At 40.5% G+C, this 16,801-nt stretch overlaps 1 protein-coding gene across 5 annotated transcripts in view; it reads right to left on the bottom strand.

Moving 5' to 3' along the window:
• The window catches only part of LOC124116686 (hydroxysteroid 11-beta-dehydrogenase 1-like protein), a 140,658-nt gene that overhangs the window by 41,039 nt on the left and 82,818 nt on the right, over positions 1-16,801 (bottom strand). For 2 of the 5 annotated variants that reach the window (XM_048395109.1, XM_048395113.1), the window contains exon 1: positions 8,873-9,065. The exons of the other annotated variants lie outside the window; for them this stretch is intronic. The gene's annotated coding sequence lies outside the window, so the exon portion shown is untranslated. Of the gene's footprint in view, positions 1-8,872; positions 9,066-16,801 lie in introns of those variants that run through there. 5 annotated transcript variants of the gene reach the window in all.

The raw sequence follows: 16,801 nt of genomic DNA, 5'->3' as shown, positions 1-16,801 counted from the left end.
ATGATGGACGACACATGTCACACCATTATAAAAGCTCTACTGGTCCATAACGTGTGGGGTAAATATATGATCAAGTGTCTCCCTGTGAATGTCTATGCATTGCTAAACACACATACCTAGACTGGGTAGTAGCCACACTGACCACCACACGCCCAGCCAGCTGAAGATCTGGGTAAGCAGGAGATTAGTGAAAATAACCTCATAGACAGCAAGAGCTTCTTACATTAATTTCCTGTCAGTGTTTAGACGAGGGGCTGCATGGCTGCGGCTACTTACATGATGCAGCCATGAAGTAGAGCAGCATCTGGCAGGTGTGGTCCTCCAGGCTAACTTCAGCCCCATGTGCTGGTGGTGGTGGAGGCTCACACACCAGTACAAGTCTGGAAGTTGGGGCCAGTAATACTGTCTCTACTTTATGTACAACTTGTGAAAACAAATAAATTGCCACTGTATAATAAACACGGAATAAATTGACACTGTATAAATTGCCTCCTTGTCTGATTTTGGATGTTGTAGAGTTGAGTTGTGAGGCAAAGTCAGCCCAGTTTCAGTTTCGGCCCTCTGCAAGCCTGATTTATGCATGCATGTCAGGAGATGACACACCAAATATATCCCTAACCAGCCCCCATGGGGACCAGGTTAGACTATGTGCTGGACTAATGTTGCCAGTGGTCAGACTGATTGAGTGACTGTCATCTTGCCCAACGTTGCTCATATTATCATCCGCTATTTGCCTGGTCTAGACAGGTCACCATTTTTTCGAGAGTATTGCAGACGATGGGATTATACAACATGATCCCTGAGCCAGTCCCTGCTGAATTCTGCAGCCACAAATAATAATATTTATAATCCTGTGCAACTATAATATATTGAGAACCAGTTTTCTATTCACATGGTACATTTCTGGAGTGGTTTTGACCAATTCCATGGCAGAATAATTCATCATTTGTGCATCAAGCGGAGAATTCTGTAAAATGTTCAGTGAGTGCGGAATTGAGTTATACATCAGGGACTGTTAACCGATCTTTGACCGCCCGATTCAAATGAAAGATGCCTGGGTTCTTGAGCCAATCAGTTAATATTTTTATGAAAATTTTGATCTATGCAAAATTAACCCAAACATATCCTCCACAGTACATCATTTGTCATATACCTGTAGATGCCACAGACATTTAATACCAATAATGTGTACCACCTATTGGGACATTTGATATCAATAATGCATATCACCTATTGGACAATTTGATATCAATAACGCAAACCATCTACTAGACAATTTGATATCAATAAAACATAGATCGACTGGACAATTTGATATCAATAATGCATAGAATCCACTGGACAATTTGATATCAATAATGCATACCATCTACTGAGACATTTGATATCAATAATGTATGCAACATGCTCACACTTTAATATGAATAGTGCACACCACAATCTGATATCAATAATGTGTACAATCTCCTTGACAATTTGATATCAATAATGCACACCAACTTCTGGACAATCTGATATCAATAATGCATACCATCTTCTGGACAATCTGATGTCAATTATGTTAAGTATCTATTGGACAATTTGATAATATGAATAGTGCATACCACCTACTGGACAATCTGATATCAATAATGTGTACAATCTACTGAACACTTTGATATCAATAATGCACACCAACTTCTGGACAATCAGCTATCAATAATGTGTACAATCTACTTGACACTTTGATATAAAAAATGCACACCATCTACTGGACAATCTGATATCAATAATGTGTACAACATACTGGACAATTTGATATCAATAATGCACACCATCTACTGGACAATCTGATAAAAAATGTGTACAACCTACCGGACAATTTGATATCAATAATCCACAACAACTTCTGGACAATCTGATATCAATATTGTGTACAATCTACTGCGCACTGTGATATCAATAATGCATACAATCTACTGGACAATTTGATATCAATAATGTGTACAAACTACTGGACACTTTGATATCAATAATGCAAACCAAATTCTGGACAATCTGATATCAATAATGTGTACAATTTACTGGACAAATTGATATCAATAATGCACACCAACTTCTGGACAATCTGATATCAATAATGTGTACAATCTACTGGACAATTTGATATCAATAATGCCTATCACCTACTGGACAATCTAATATCAATAATGCATACCATCTACAGGAAAATCTGATATCAATAATGTGTACAATCTACTGGAGACTTTGATGTCAATAATGTGTACAATCTACTCAACAATTTGATATCAATAATACATACTATCTACTGGACAATGTGATATCAATAATGTGTACAATCAACTGGACACTTTAATATCAATAATGCACACCAACTTCTGGACAATCTGATATAAATAATGTGTACAATCTACTCAACAATTTGATATCAATAATACATACTGCTACTTGACAATCTGATATCAATAATGTGTACAACCTACTGGACACTGTGATATCAATAATGCACACCAACTTCTGGACAATCTGATATCAATAATGTGTACAACCTACTTGACAATTTGATATCAATAATGCACACCAACTTCTGGACAATCTGATATCAATAATGTGTACAATCTACTGGACAATTTGATATCAATAATGCATACCATCTTCTGGACAACCTGATATCAATAATGCATACCACCTACTGGACAACTTGATATCAATAATGCACACCACCTACTGGACAATCTGATGTCAATTATGCGTAGTATCTACTGGACAATTTGATATCAGTAATGCACACCACCTACTGGACAATCTGATGTCAATTATGCGTAGTATCTACTGAAAATTTGATATCAGAAATGCACACCACCTACTGGACAATCTGATGTCAATTATGTGTAGTATCTACTGGACAATTTGATATCAGTAATGCACACCACCTACTGGACAATCTGATGTCAATTATGCATAATATCTACTGGAAAATTTGATATCAGTAATGCACACCACCTACTGGACAATCTGATATCAATAATGTGTACAATCTACTGGACAATCTGATATCAATAATGTTTGCAATCTACTCAATAATTTGATATAAAAAATGCATACCACCTACTGGACAATTTGATATCAATAATGCATACCATCTACTGTACAATTTGATACCAATAATGCATACCATCTACTGGACAATTTGATATCAATAATGCATACCATCTACTGTACAATTTGATACCAATAATGCATACCATCTACTGTACAATTTGATATCAATAATGCATACCCTCTACTGGACAATTTGATACCAATAATGCATACCACCTACTGGACAATTTGATATCAATAATGCATACCATCTACTGTACAATTTGATACCAATAATGCATACCATCTACTGGACAATTTGATACCAATAATGCATACCATCTACTGTACAATTTGATACCAATAATGCATACCATCTACTGGACAATTTGATACCAATAATGCATACCACCTACTGGACAATTTGATATCAATAATGCATACCATCTACTGTACAATTTGATATCAATAATGCATACCATCTACTGTACAATTTGGTACCAATAATGCATACCCTCTACTGGACAATTTGATATCAATAATGCATACCACCTACTGGACAATTTGATACCAATAATGCATACCACCTACTGGACAATTTGATATCAATAATGCATACCATCTACTGTACAATTTGATACCAATAATGCATACCATCTACTGGACAATTTGATACCAATAATGCATACCACCTACTGGACAATTTGATATCAATAATGCATACCATCTACTGTACAATTTGATACCAATAATGCATACCCTCTACTGGACAATTTGATATCAATAATGCATACCACCTACTGGACAATTTGATATCAATAATGCATACCACCTACTGGACAATTTGATACCAATAATGCATACCACCTACTGGACAATTTGATATCAATAATGCATACCATCTACTGTACAATTTGATACCAATAATGCATACCATCTACTGGACAATTTGATACCAATAATGCATACCACCTACTGGACAATTTGATATCAATAATGCATACCATCTACTGTACAATTTGATACCAATAATGCATACCCTCTACTGGACAATTTGATATCAATAATGCATACCACCTACTGGACAATTTGATATCAATAATGCATACCACCTACTGGACAATTTGATATCAATAATGCATACCACCTACTGGACAATTTGATATCAATAATGCATACCACCTACTGGACAATTTGATATCAATAACGCATAGAATAGTTGTTTCCCAATCTTATTAAAATCAGAGCTTAGTTCTCGCTACCGCGAACAAAGATCTCAGGACATCCTATTACGGGTCATGTCAGACCGACCTTGCGCAAACTTTGACCGACCAATGGAATGACCAATCAGAAGGCAGCTTTCTCATGCTTTATGGCACTAATTTCAAAATGGTGACTACGCTTAGAAACATATTTTGACAAATTCTCGATTACAAATTTGAAACCTAAACAAAAGAACATTCTGGAATGGCTAATAGATTGTCTAGATTGTATGGATTCAGTCATTAAACCCGTAACTATCGTTCGGAATACCCCCTGTTAAAATTTTGGGGTTGTATGATTAGAAATCACATTCCGACTGTCACTTTCATGATCTAGTAAGCGACGCTCTGATTGGTCGGATGAAAGGTCTTTCTGACGTGACCCCTAATGGGATGTCTTCAGATCTTTGTTTAGCAGTAGCGAGAACTAGGGTCTGATTTTAATGAGATTGAGTTGTTTCCAACCTCAAAGTGAAAAACAACCTCCCAAAATCAACTCAAGAAAACTTTGAAAACTTCATGTGCAAAAACACAAATATGTAGTACCTTCACTTGAACTACCTATATATTTGTTATAATGCATAAACATGACGTCATAGATGTTCTAAAACCATCTCTCTTATCATAATTTCCGGTTTTGTAATGTCACTTCCGGTCTATCATATTTTCGGTTATGATGTCACTTCTGATCACCATCCGATTGCGATGTCAATTCCAGTTTTAACTGTCATTTCCATTTTTTTGTGACGTCACTTTTGGTGCTTTCTGGTTATAATGACACTTCAAAAGGGACATCACTTCTGGTCACATCTTAATCTGCTTCAAAGTAGCTTGTGTTGAGTGGATAGACTGATCAAAAGGTGCATCTACCTTTTGAGACTGCAGATTCCGGAACCCTGCCACACACATCTACACCCCACTCCCTTTTTTTTCATAGGAGGGAAAACAACTGTGTTATGTGCTGCCACAATGGAACCTGGGGAATGTATCCCTTCCAGGTCTGTCTGAACATCACGCAAGTAAAAGTTGGTGAAGGTGTTGTGTGAGCCCCATTGACAGCCGGATACAAGTTGTTCTGAGGAAACTACTGTATTCCAGGATGCCATTTGATGCCAAAGCTAATATCACATGGGTAGAGAAGGATGCAAGTATAGGTGATGAGTCTGAAGCTTTCATAGCGTGGGCTTGTGTCATGAAGAACCTGTACAGGATCCGTGCAGTCAGTGACGGTCTGGTCATGAACACTGGCATGGGTTCTGCCAGGTCCGTGCAGGTACTGTACGGTGACCGTGGGTGATCTTGATTCTCATCTGATCTGTGCGGGAGTAGGTGGTTGACTGGATTGTTGGTTTTTGTTATGACAGTCTTGGCTACTGTACAGTGACAGTGTCAGCCGTGGTTCTCGAGTAGGTAAAGCTAGCTGGCTTCTACATCCACGGCTGGCAGATGACAGGCCGGGAGTTCCCTTGGACAGCGGTACAGTTTTGTCCCCTATATGGGCCCTTGGCCAGGGGATTCTTCTTAGCCTGGTCCAGTAAGTGTTGTTTTCAGCTAGAGCAGCAGTAGGGGGAGATAAAATGACATAAGCCATCTTTATTGCTACCTCCTTCCTTGACAAGGAGGCGCACAACTCACAACAAGTTCCTAGTGTGGGAGTCATCTCTGTATTTCCAGTAAGCTACATGAGGGTCTCCGGAAATCATGAACTTCAACAAGCTGGGTGAGATTGGTTACGCCGTCTTGGATTCGTACCAACACCACTGATACTTATGTGAGTATCAGGTATTATGACACTCTATTGAACAGACTACTTATTGTTGAATAAGTTGAATTATTAAGAAAAAAACAAGTAATAACTAAAAATTAGTTAACTTGTGTGACAACACAACCTAAGTGTTAAAGGTTAGACTCAGTTGAAAGCTTATGTTGACTCAAGCACACACAGGAAAGAAGTGAGGTTTTCCCCACCTGTGCAAGCTGAAGAGCTGGATGCTGATTTGTGGTTCTATTATCTTGACAACTAGTTGTGTGCAGTTGACAGTGAAGAGGACCTCTGTTGAAAACCCTGAAGATTAGTTGTGTGTGATTGAAGGCAAAATACAGGGTTTATGGCAATGATGTAAAAGAGGTAGAGGATTCGCAAGGATTATAGGTTTCTGGAGTGCCCTAGGGAAGCAACTCTGCTCAGCGAATTTTGTTGCCTTAGATGAAGGCAACACAGTCTTGCTGAAACATGCTGAAGTAGCTTGCATTACATGTGTTGTAGTTGGGAAACATGGGCAGCTGGAACAATTCTTATTTGGAACATTTAAGCTATTCATACCATAATGAATGTTTCGAAATGCCTGGTGTATTACGCTACACATCATTTGGAGATGGTGAGAGTTTCTTACAGAAGATGAATGGAAGTATAAGAGTTTAATTCAGCTTGGCACTCAGTAGTGCAGTTGTCATTTCACGGTAAGCAAGGGAGCAGGTAAGGAAGAGAAGAAACTCCCTGGCACATCCATCAATAATCACAATCACATCACTGACCTAAGAAATAACTTGAAACATTTTTTGCTCAGGCACAGTAATCCTGTTTATACTTTTCCACTTATGACTTAATTAAGCCATCAACTCTTAGTTGGAATTTTATACCTAATCAAGGTAAACCAACGGTAAATTATTGAAGAGAGTTATGGTTTGCTTTAATGCTAACTACTAGATAAATATCTAATTTGCAATAATAGCTCAATCCGTGTGTGTATTGTGTGCATGCATGTTTCATACCTATGTGTAGCAGGATATAAGGTCTGCCTATTTCACCTAGGTTTGGATTTTCATTTACATCTGATCCTCCAAGCTTCACCTGCCAGTCCCCTCTCACACCCTTCAGTTCACCGGAGAATAAAATGTACTACATATCAATGTATAGACAACATGCAAAATAACACAAATATAAATGAACATTTCTGCAGTAAAACATTAAATAATAATACATGCATACAGTAAAGAGTATACACACATAAGGCAGTGGATATACACACATAAGACAGTGAGTATACACACATAACGCAGTGAGTACACGCATAAGGCAGTGAGTATATATGCATAACGCAGTGAGTATACACGCATTAGGCAGTGAGTATACACGCATAAGGCAGTGAGTACACGCATAAGGCAGTGAGTATACACACATAAGGCAGTGAGTATACACACATAAGGCAGTGAGTATACACACATATCGCAGTGAGTACACGCATAAGGCAGTGAGTATACACACATAAGGCAGTGAGTATACATGCATAAGGCAGTGAGTACACGCATAAGGCAGTGAGTATACACACATAAGGCAGTGAGTATACACGCATAAGGCAGTGAGTATACACACATAACGCAGTTAGTACACACATAAGGCAGTGAGTATACACACATAACGCAGTGAGTACACGCATAAGGCAGTGAGTATACATGCATAACGCAGTGAGTATACACACATAAGGCAGTGAGTATACACGCATAAGGCAGTGAGTACACGCATAAGGCAGTGAGTATACACACATAAGGCAGTGAGTAAACACACATAAGGCAGTGAGTATACACACATAAGGCAGTGAATACACGCATAAGGCAGTGAGTATACACACATAAGGCAGTGAGTATACAAACATAAGGCAGTGAGTATACATGCATAAGGCAGTGAGTACACGCATAGGTCAGTGAGTATACATGCATAAGGCAGTGAGTATACACACATAAGGCAGTGAGTACACGCATAAGGCAGTGAGTATACTCATAAGGCAGTGAGTACACGCATAAGGCAGTAAGTATACACACATAAGGCAGTGAGTATACATGCATAACGCAGTGAGTATACACACATAAGGCAGTAAGCATACACACATAAGGCAGTGAGTATACACACATAAGGCAGTGAGTATACACACATAACGCAGTGAGTATACACACATAAGGCAGTGAGTATACACACATAAGGCAGTGAGTATACACGCATAAGGCAGTGAGTACACGCATAAGTCAGTGAGTATACATGCATAAGGCAGTGAGTATACACACATAAGGCAGTGAGTACACACATAAGGCAGTGAGTATACACACATAATGCAGTGAGTATACACACATAAGGCAGTAAGTATACACACATAAGGCAGTGAGTATACACACATAAGGCAGTGAGAATACACGCATAAGGCAGTGAGTATACACGCATAAGGCAGTAAGTATACACACATAAGGCAGTGAGAATACACACATAAGGCAGTGAGTATACACGCATAAGGCAGTGAGTATACACACATAAGGCAGTGAGTATACACACATAAGGCAGTGAGAATACACGCATAAGGCAGTGAGTATACACGCATAAGGCAGTAAGTATACACACATAAGGCAGTGAGAATACACACATAAGGCAGTGAGTATACACACATAAGGCAGTGAGAATACACACATAAGGCAGTGAGTATACACGCATAAGGCAGTGAGTATAAACGCATAAGGCAGTAAGTAAGCTACTGACTGTTCACCTGTTTGGATGGGAGGCAAATTATCACTCATCTGTCATGCTGAAGTGTTCAGGTAGAAAGGTCCGTCACACTATCAGTCAGCCAGCTAGAGGAGGAAGCACGCTGGAGGCCTGCAGTGTCCCTGCTGCCTGCACTGACCATCAGCACCCTGTGTTGACAGTCAATGTAGAGACTCCAGTGACGGACAGCTGACACACAGGGCACTGCAAACGTTGCTTCACTGAAAGAAGCACACGTGCCAGATGCCTATCAGTGGGTTGTCACACATCCTCCTCACATAGCTCAGGACACCCACAGCAGGCAGGAAGCCATCTGTGGCCCTCTCATGTCATAGGAGGGAGGAGGAACTGCAGGAGTCTGTTGGAGCTGTAATCAGTGGGTCCAGCTGGGGCTGTGACAGGGTGTTACACGGGTAGTGATGGAAGTTATGCATTATTCAGTAGTTGAACATGCAGTAATAATCACTCAATCAAATGGTAATAATCAACATATGTGCAACACACAGTCTCTTAGCACCTCAGCACATTAGATTGAAGGGGGGAGGGACATGAGTTGTTGGGAGCATTGTTGGGTAGTGTCATGGTTAGTGTAGTGGCAGGATCCAGGTCCAGGGCAGTGTTGGGTAGTGTCATGGTTAGTGTAGTGGCAGGGTCCAGGTCCAGGGCAGTGTTGGGTAGTGTCATGGTTAGTGTAGTGGCAGGATCCAGGTCCAGGGCAATGTTGGGTAGTGTCATGGTTAGTGTAGTGGCAGGATCCAGGTCCAGGGCAATGTTGGGTAGTGTCATGGTTAGTGTATCAGCAGGGTCCAGGTCCAGGGCAATGTTGGGTAGTTTAGTGGCAGGATCCAGGTCCAGGGCAGTGTTGGGTAGTGTAGTGGCAGGGTCCAGGTCCAGGGCAATGTTGGGTAGTGTCATGGTTAGTGTAGTGGCAGGATCCAGGTCCAGGGCAGTGTTGGGTAGTTTAGTGGCAGGATCCAGGTCCAGGGCAGTTTTGGGTAGTGTCATGGTTAGTGTAGTGGCAGGGTCCAGGTCCAGGGCAATGTTGGGTAGTGTCATGGTTAGTGTAGTGGCAGGATCCAGGTCCAGGGCAGTGTTGGGTAGTTTAGTGGCAGGATCCAGGTCCAGGGCAGTTTTGGGTAGTGTCATGGTTAGTGTAGTGGCAGGGTCCAGGTCAAGGGCATTGTTGGGTAGTGTCATGGTTAGTGTAGTGGCAGGGTCCAGGTCCAGGGCAGTGTTGGGTAGTTTCATGGTTTGTGTAGTGGCAGGATCAAGGTCCAGGGCAGTGTTAGGTAGTTTAGTGGCAGGATCCAGGTCCAGGGCAGTGTTGGGTAGTGTCATGGTTAGTGTAGTGGCAGGATCCAGGTCCAGGGCAATGTTGGGTAGTGTCATGGTTAGTGTAGTGGCAGGATCCAGGTCCAGGGAAGTGTTGGGTAGTGTCATGGTTAGTGTAGTGGCAGGATCCAGGTCCAGGGCAATGTTGGGTAGTTTCATGGTTTGTGTAGTGGCAGGATCCAGGTCCAGGTCAGTGTAGGCTAAGATCATTTTAAGTTACATTCTACCATGACATTGATGAATGCTTGATTCTGCTTGGTTAAAAAGAGGTTTCGTTTTAGCTATGGAAACCCCTTTTAAAATACATTAAGCCTTTTCACACACAAAAATGTGTGTATGAATACATTGATAGCCTACATATCAATTCATAAAAACCTGGCTGCCGATAGATCACCCCAATTTGAACTGTAAAACGTAGTTATATTCCCTCTATTACACACTGGGTCTCGGTTCCAAATTAAATTAAGAGGTATCTACTCTACAGTGGGACTACATCAAATTTCAAAACACAGTAGGTTTATCTCTTAAATCAAAACTTACAACTGGGCTGGACCAAGATCATTGAAGTTCCTGAATAATCTTGACAAAATGGCGTGCAAGAGAGGGTCTGTTTCACATATAAAATCTGCTTTACATTAAACATTGTCTCTTTTTATTCTTAAGCTGTATGATTTGAAACTGAAACTTCAACAACATGAAGAACAACCACAGATTTTACGTCAGAAATATTGTTAACTGCGAAAGTGAACCACACAAGTATCGAGTCTGTAGCTAAAAGTACTATTTCCACGCGACTCAATGCTGAAAGAAGTGTGAAACAACATACCTTTTCGCCTATCAAGGGAAGGATAAAAATGTCAGTTGTCTGCAAGCGACTAGTAACGACCGTGGCCTTTTGGATAACTCAAGGGCAGCTAGTGTCAGTTTATACTCTAGATGGGAGTGGTTTCCCTTCATAGAGTAGAATCTACCTTGCCCAGTGTATTAATGTTGTAAACTGGCTGAGCTATGCCTGTATTTCTTTTGGGTAATATTCATGTTAGTGATTTCATCTTCAGTTTATCATTAAAATAATCTACAATTAATACAAGTTGTAGTGAAAAATCAAACATATTTAAATCTAAAAAACGAGTGGGATGAGGGACGTATGGTTCTAATATATGAATTATAAAAAAATACTAGCATTCATCAAACAAGGAGTGAGTGAGTGAGTATGGTTTTACGCCGCTTTTAGCAATATTCCAGCAATATCACGGCGGGGGACACCAGAAATGGGCTTCACACATTGTACCCATGTCGGGAATCGAACCCGGGTCTTCAGCGTGACGAGCGAACGCTTTAACCACTAGGCTACCCGACCGCCCCCATCAAACAAAGAAATACAAAAGATGATACATTTGAAATTTGTGTAAAATATGATTTAAATAGCAAAAGTAAAATTCACACTTCTTAAATATACTTTAATATCAATGTAATTAATAAACAGTGAATATATATACTAGATAACTGCTTTCTCGAAATATTGTTTATTATTCTTAGTTTCCATCCATGAATTCATGAAATTCCCAGTCTTTCTGTGTTAAGCTTTCGTGTGAACACAGTTTAACAGGAAATCTAGACTAGTTCGCGACCTGTGCTGAGCCATTCGTAAGCGCATTAGTCACATTTATGGGTAGCAAAAAGCGCGTATGGTCACATTGATCAACAAAATGAAATACAGTTTTCGAGATTGACATGGAAATGTAGGTATCTTTGTGGGTACCATCGGTAATGGTGACGAAGTTTTGATAAGTCACTTGCTTGGTAATTTTGCGATTTTCATTTACACTATTTTGACTTGCAACACAAAGTAAATATTTCACCTGAGCATTGCTTTTTTTTATAGTGTGTAATATTTTTTTACTGTCAAAATGTGTAACATTTTCAAATCTATAAAACGCCTAAATATTCAGTTATTTTACAAACTGACTGAAAAACATTTCCATCTGTATTATTATGATAACAAATTCCAAACATTTTGATGTTTAATGTCATCACCAAGAGACTGAAAATGTTACGTTGAAAAGTACATTTCTATGTTGTCTGGCTTCTAATCCTACATAATAATCTGTTGTGATATTTTTAGGCCCTTTTGATTGTCTTAATCAATTTTAGTCAATCTAGACAGATTTTTCAGTCAAAATGACTGAAATATTTACACATTTTAAAAATTGCCTGAAAGAATCAGACGGTAATTGAAAATTAACGGTAATATATACATGTTTACAAAGGAAAAGACCTGTGAAAACAACGTCTATCGCGCATTGAAGAATTTCCCAACCAAGACGTAGAGGAACAAGAACGAATCGGTTCAATGCTACAGCAAATGAAGGAAAACAAAATGCAAATACCATAATTACAACCTACCAAATTTATGTGTATAATTTTAGGCAGCTTCCTTGTTTGAGGAATGTATCCGAGAACATCCACACAAAGGAACAATATCCCACTCGTCTGCTGCTGTACAAAGAAAATTTTTCGATGTCACGTGTCACATTTGTAACAATCAAATATTATATAAGATATATGTCATTTCGGGATATTATAACCCGTGTTCGTTTCTCAACTGATCACTTAGATTGTTTCAGGTGTTTCACATAGGTGTCAAGTCTCAAGGGTCGGCTGAGAAAGTCCGACGTGACAACTATACTAGCCACATAAAGAAACTGTGCACGGAGAAAATATATTCTGGATTGAAATACAACACAGCAAGAACAAAATGATGCAGACGCTGTAGCAGCTGAATGATCGGACCATAAGAAAATGTCAACGGGACCTGAACAACATCTGTTACGATGACGTCAGAAGATCAAAATGGAGTAGGGGGTCAAACGACAAAGTCACAAAGTCAATAACGGGTATGACCACCCTGTGCGTGAATCACAGCAGTGCATCGGCGACGCATGGAGTCCACCAAATGGGCATGGAAGGCCTGGGGAATGGCCTGCCATATCCTCCTCAAATCCTGTGCCAAGTCACGGACGTTATCTGGAGGATGTGGAGGATGACGCAGACGGCGCTCCATTTCATCCCACACATGCTCTATTGGGGAGAGATCTGGAGAAATTGCAGGCCATGGCAGTAACATGACATTGTTACGGTGAAGGAAATCCATTGCGACCCTAGCCGTGTGAGGACGAGCGTTGTCCTGTTGAAATGTCAATCCCGGGCCATGACGTTGCAGGAAAGGAATGACCACAGGCCTCAGAATCTGATCTCTGTAGCCAACACTGGTGAGATTGCCCTGAACAACCATCAAAGGGGTTCGGTGCCGTGCTGTTATCCCACCCCAAATCATCCCAGAGCCACCTCCAAAACGATTCCTCTCCACAATACAGTTGCGTGCATAACGTTCTCCCAAACGCCGGTAGACACGTTGGCGCCCATCACTGTGGGAAATGTTGAACCTCGATTCATCTGTAAAGACAACATTTCTCCACCATATTCGAGGTTGGCGAACATGATTTCGACACCATCTTAGACGGTTGACTCGATGACGGTGTGTCAGGATGGGACGTATGGCAGGGCGTCGTGGTCGAATCCCATGCTGACGTAAACGATTCCTGACAGTGTTGGGATGGATAAGGCGCAGTCCAGGAATTGTCTGGGACGTCGTTACTGCCGTTTGGAACCTGTGTCGGAGATGTGTAACTCGAATCCAACTGTCCTGTCTTGGCGTCGTTACTCGGGGACGTCCTGAACATGGGTGGTCGGCAACGTCATTTGTGTTCTGTCAACGCCTCACCAATGCTGATATCGTGTTACGATGGCATTGGAAATGTGTTGCCACCTGTTGTTGCCTCATTCCCGCTCGGATCATTCCAATGGCTTCATGACGCTGTGCAGCTGTCAATCTTGGCATGATTTGCTTGAGATATGCTTGTGTCTGCGCCTGAGAAGTTTTGAATTTTTGAATGACCACAGATAATGCTTTCCAAAGTGACAGCAATTTTGAGTTGCACATGCTGTGTACAGCTGCACAGGATGCACGTGCAGTAACACATTGCACGTCCATAGACCCCCATCAATGACGTCATATCGCATGGCACGTGCATGAGCGTTTGAATGTCTCTAATAATTGCTGGGTTCAAACCTATCTTTCATATATGGACCATGTGCCCTTATATCTTTATTTTCTCCGTGCACACTTTCTTTATGTGGCTAGTATATTTTCATAACGTCCACGGTGCCGAAAAAATCCATTGAGTGATAGATAACAATGAGCAATCAATCAACGTATTATCAGTTAACCCTTTGAACAAAGTATGTTGTTTTTACATTGGCACTTCACGCCATGATATGAGTGTATTCCCTTTGTTTTAGTAAACCTCGACATGTAAACACTCACTTTTGACATATCAACTGTGCAAGATAACAGTGATTAATCAATCAACGTATTTTCTGTTAATCCTTTGATGACTAGGAACGATCCGTTTATTTACAAAAAAAATAAATCAACTGATCATTCATCTCTTGATGGGCTGCCATGTGTATATTACATAACACACATTTCACGTCACTTCAAACCTGGATTTAGATTGAATAATTACCCCAGACACAATAAATGCCAACCTTTGTCAGGTAATCTAAGTGGTGCTACCACTAATTGTACCTGTAATAAATTCATTAACTGAGCATCAAGTGGATGACGACAAATACACAAGTGTAGGGTTATACCAGAAAACATGGATGACAACAAGGGAGTAGTAATCGCATTATCGACGCAATCCGAAATCCGAAAATGCTTTCACTGCATGGATACTTTTTACTTTTTACTTTTTAAACTATAACCATCTGGGGTATTTCCAAATGACAACATCCGCAGTTCTTTTTGTCTGTTTGTTTAGGCTGAAGAAATTAATTAACATGCACCCTTTGTCGAAATCTTTATAGGTCACAGTTAACCAATCAGTGTTCAAAAATGCGTAAAACAAATATTGCCTCTAAGTTTATTTAGCTGTCCTTGCAGACGTTAGCCCAGTCTCTTGTCACGCTCAGTTGCGTTGCGTATCATCCAGGTACTCACGGGGGAAAAAACAATAACAAAGGCAACAACCAGTCCCAGGGAATTGCTTTAGATCAGTGCCCCTTTAAATCGTTCACACTTCAATGAACCCATCCAAACTGAGGTTCAATCCTTAAATAAATAATCCTGCACTCCATGAACACACATATTATCAAATCATCTGAAGTGTATGGAACATTGTCAGCTTTTCATTTTCAAGTTAGCTTTTCTTGTTTGAAATGGAAAGTATATACCTATTTCAGTGAAGCCAATCTACCTGAGGAGTGGCCAGGTGAGCTAATGCTTCTGTAGATACAGATACAGTGAAGGCATTAGGTGCGGTGGACAGGGCTAGATGAGCTAAAACTACTGTAGATGGGGGATATTGTAAAGCAAATAGGTGCAGGTGCACTGGGCCAGGTGAGCTATGCTACTGTAGATGGAGGATATGGTAAAGCATGTAGGTGTTGATGTATGGGGCCAGGTGAGCTATGCTCCTGTAGATGAGGGATAAAGTGTGGCAAGTTGGTGTAGATGTATGAGGCCAGGTGAACTAATGACACTGTAGAAGGGGGATACAGTGAAAGAAATAGGTAGAGTGCATGGGGCCAGGTGAGCTTATCCTACCGTAGATGGTTGATACAGTGAGGCAAGTAATTGGAAATGCATCAGTCCAGTTGAGCAAAGCTGCTGTAGTTGGGGTTACGATGAGGCAAGTAGATGTTTTGGTACAGATGCATGAGGCCAGGTGAGCTAATGCTATAACTAGGTAGTATAACATCCCAGTCAGTCATTCATGCACTCACTGAAATTTACAAGATTTGAGACTTTGCTTCTGTAGGCAACAATATGAAACGCAACAAACAATTATGTTTTTCCCCCATTAATTTCCAAACTGATTGAACAAAACAGGATGAACATGTATATTACGATATAACCATGTTTAATTTGCAATGATAAGATATACATATCACTGATACCACCATTATGAAAGTTTACTGAGACCTGCGTATGAGCAGGAATCACAGATGACAGTGCACAATTTAGAGTATTTACTTTGCTCCCATCTTCACCACTAGCATAAACATTGGGGCATCAAGTGATTACTTATACCCTACAATAGCTACACCATGGTGAGGGACTAGGGTTTATTTGTATAGGTACATAATACTCCTCCCCGTGATGACTGACTTGTGTTGACAGTCACTGCTCACTCCTTCAGCTGGCAGCACTTCTTGAAGCTGGGGCCTTGGCCATGGGAGCTATCTTTAGACAAACTCTTTATACTCATCAACAACCAAGGCATGACAAATATTTACTAGCAACCACTTATTGCCAGCAAGCCCAGCCCTGTGTTTCATAAAAGTACTGTGTGAATACAGAAGGAATTACTCAAGCTAGACTGTTCTTGATCCCAGTAGGCTGTTTACATGCCCGCTGTCATGTGCTTACACACTGTTTGCAGACCACAGCTGCTGGATCAAATGGTCAGATGTGATTTGAACACTTACTGACACTCCTACAGGTTGTTGGGAGAATGACTAGCAGTCTAGT

Source organism: Haliotis rufescens, unplaced genomic scaffold, assembly GCF_023055435.1.
Source record: "Haliotis rufescens isolate VD_foot unplaced genomic scaffold, xgHalRufe1.0.p SCAF_14, whole genome shotgun sequence".
Taxonomy (NCBI): domain Eukaryota; kingdom Metazoa; phylum Mollusca; class Gastropoda; order Lepetellida; family Haliotidae; genus Haliotis; species Haliotis rufescens.
This window is presented reverse-complemented; position numbering and strand designations above follow the sequence as displayed.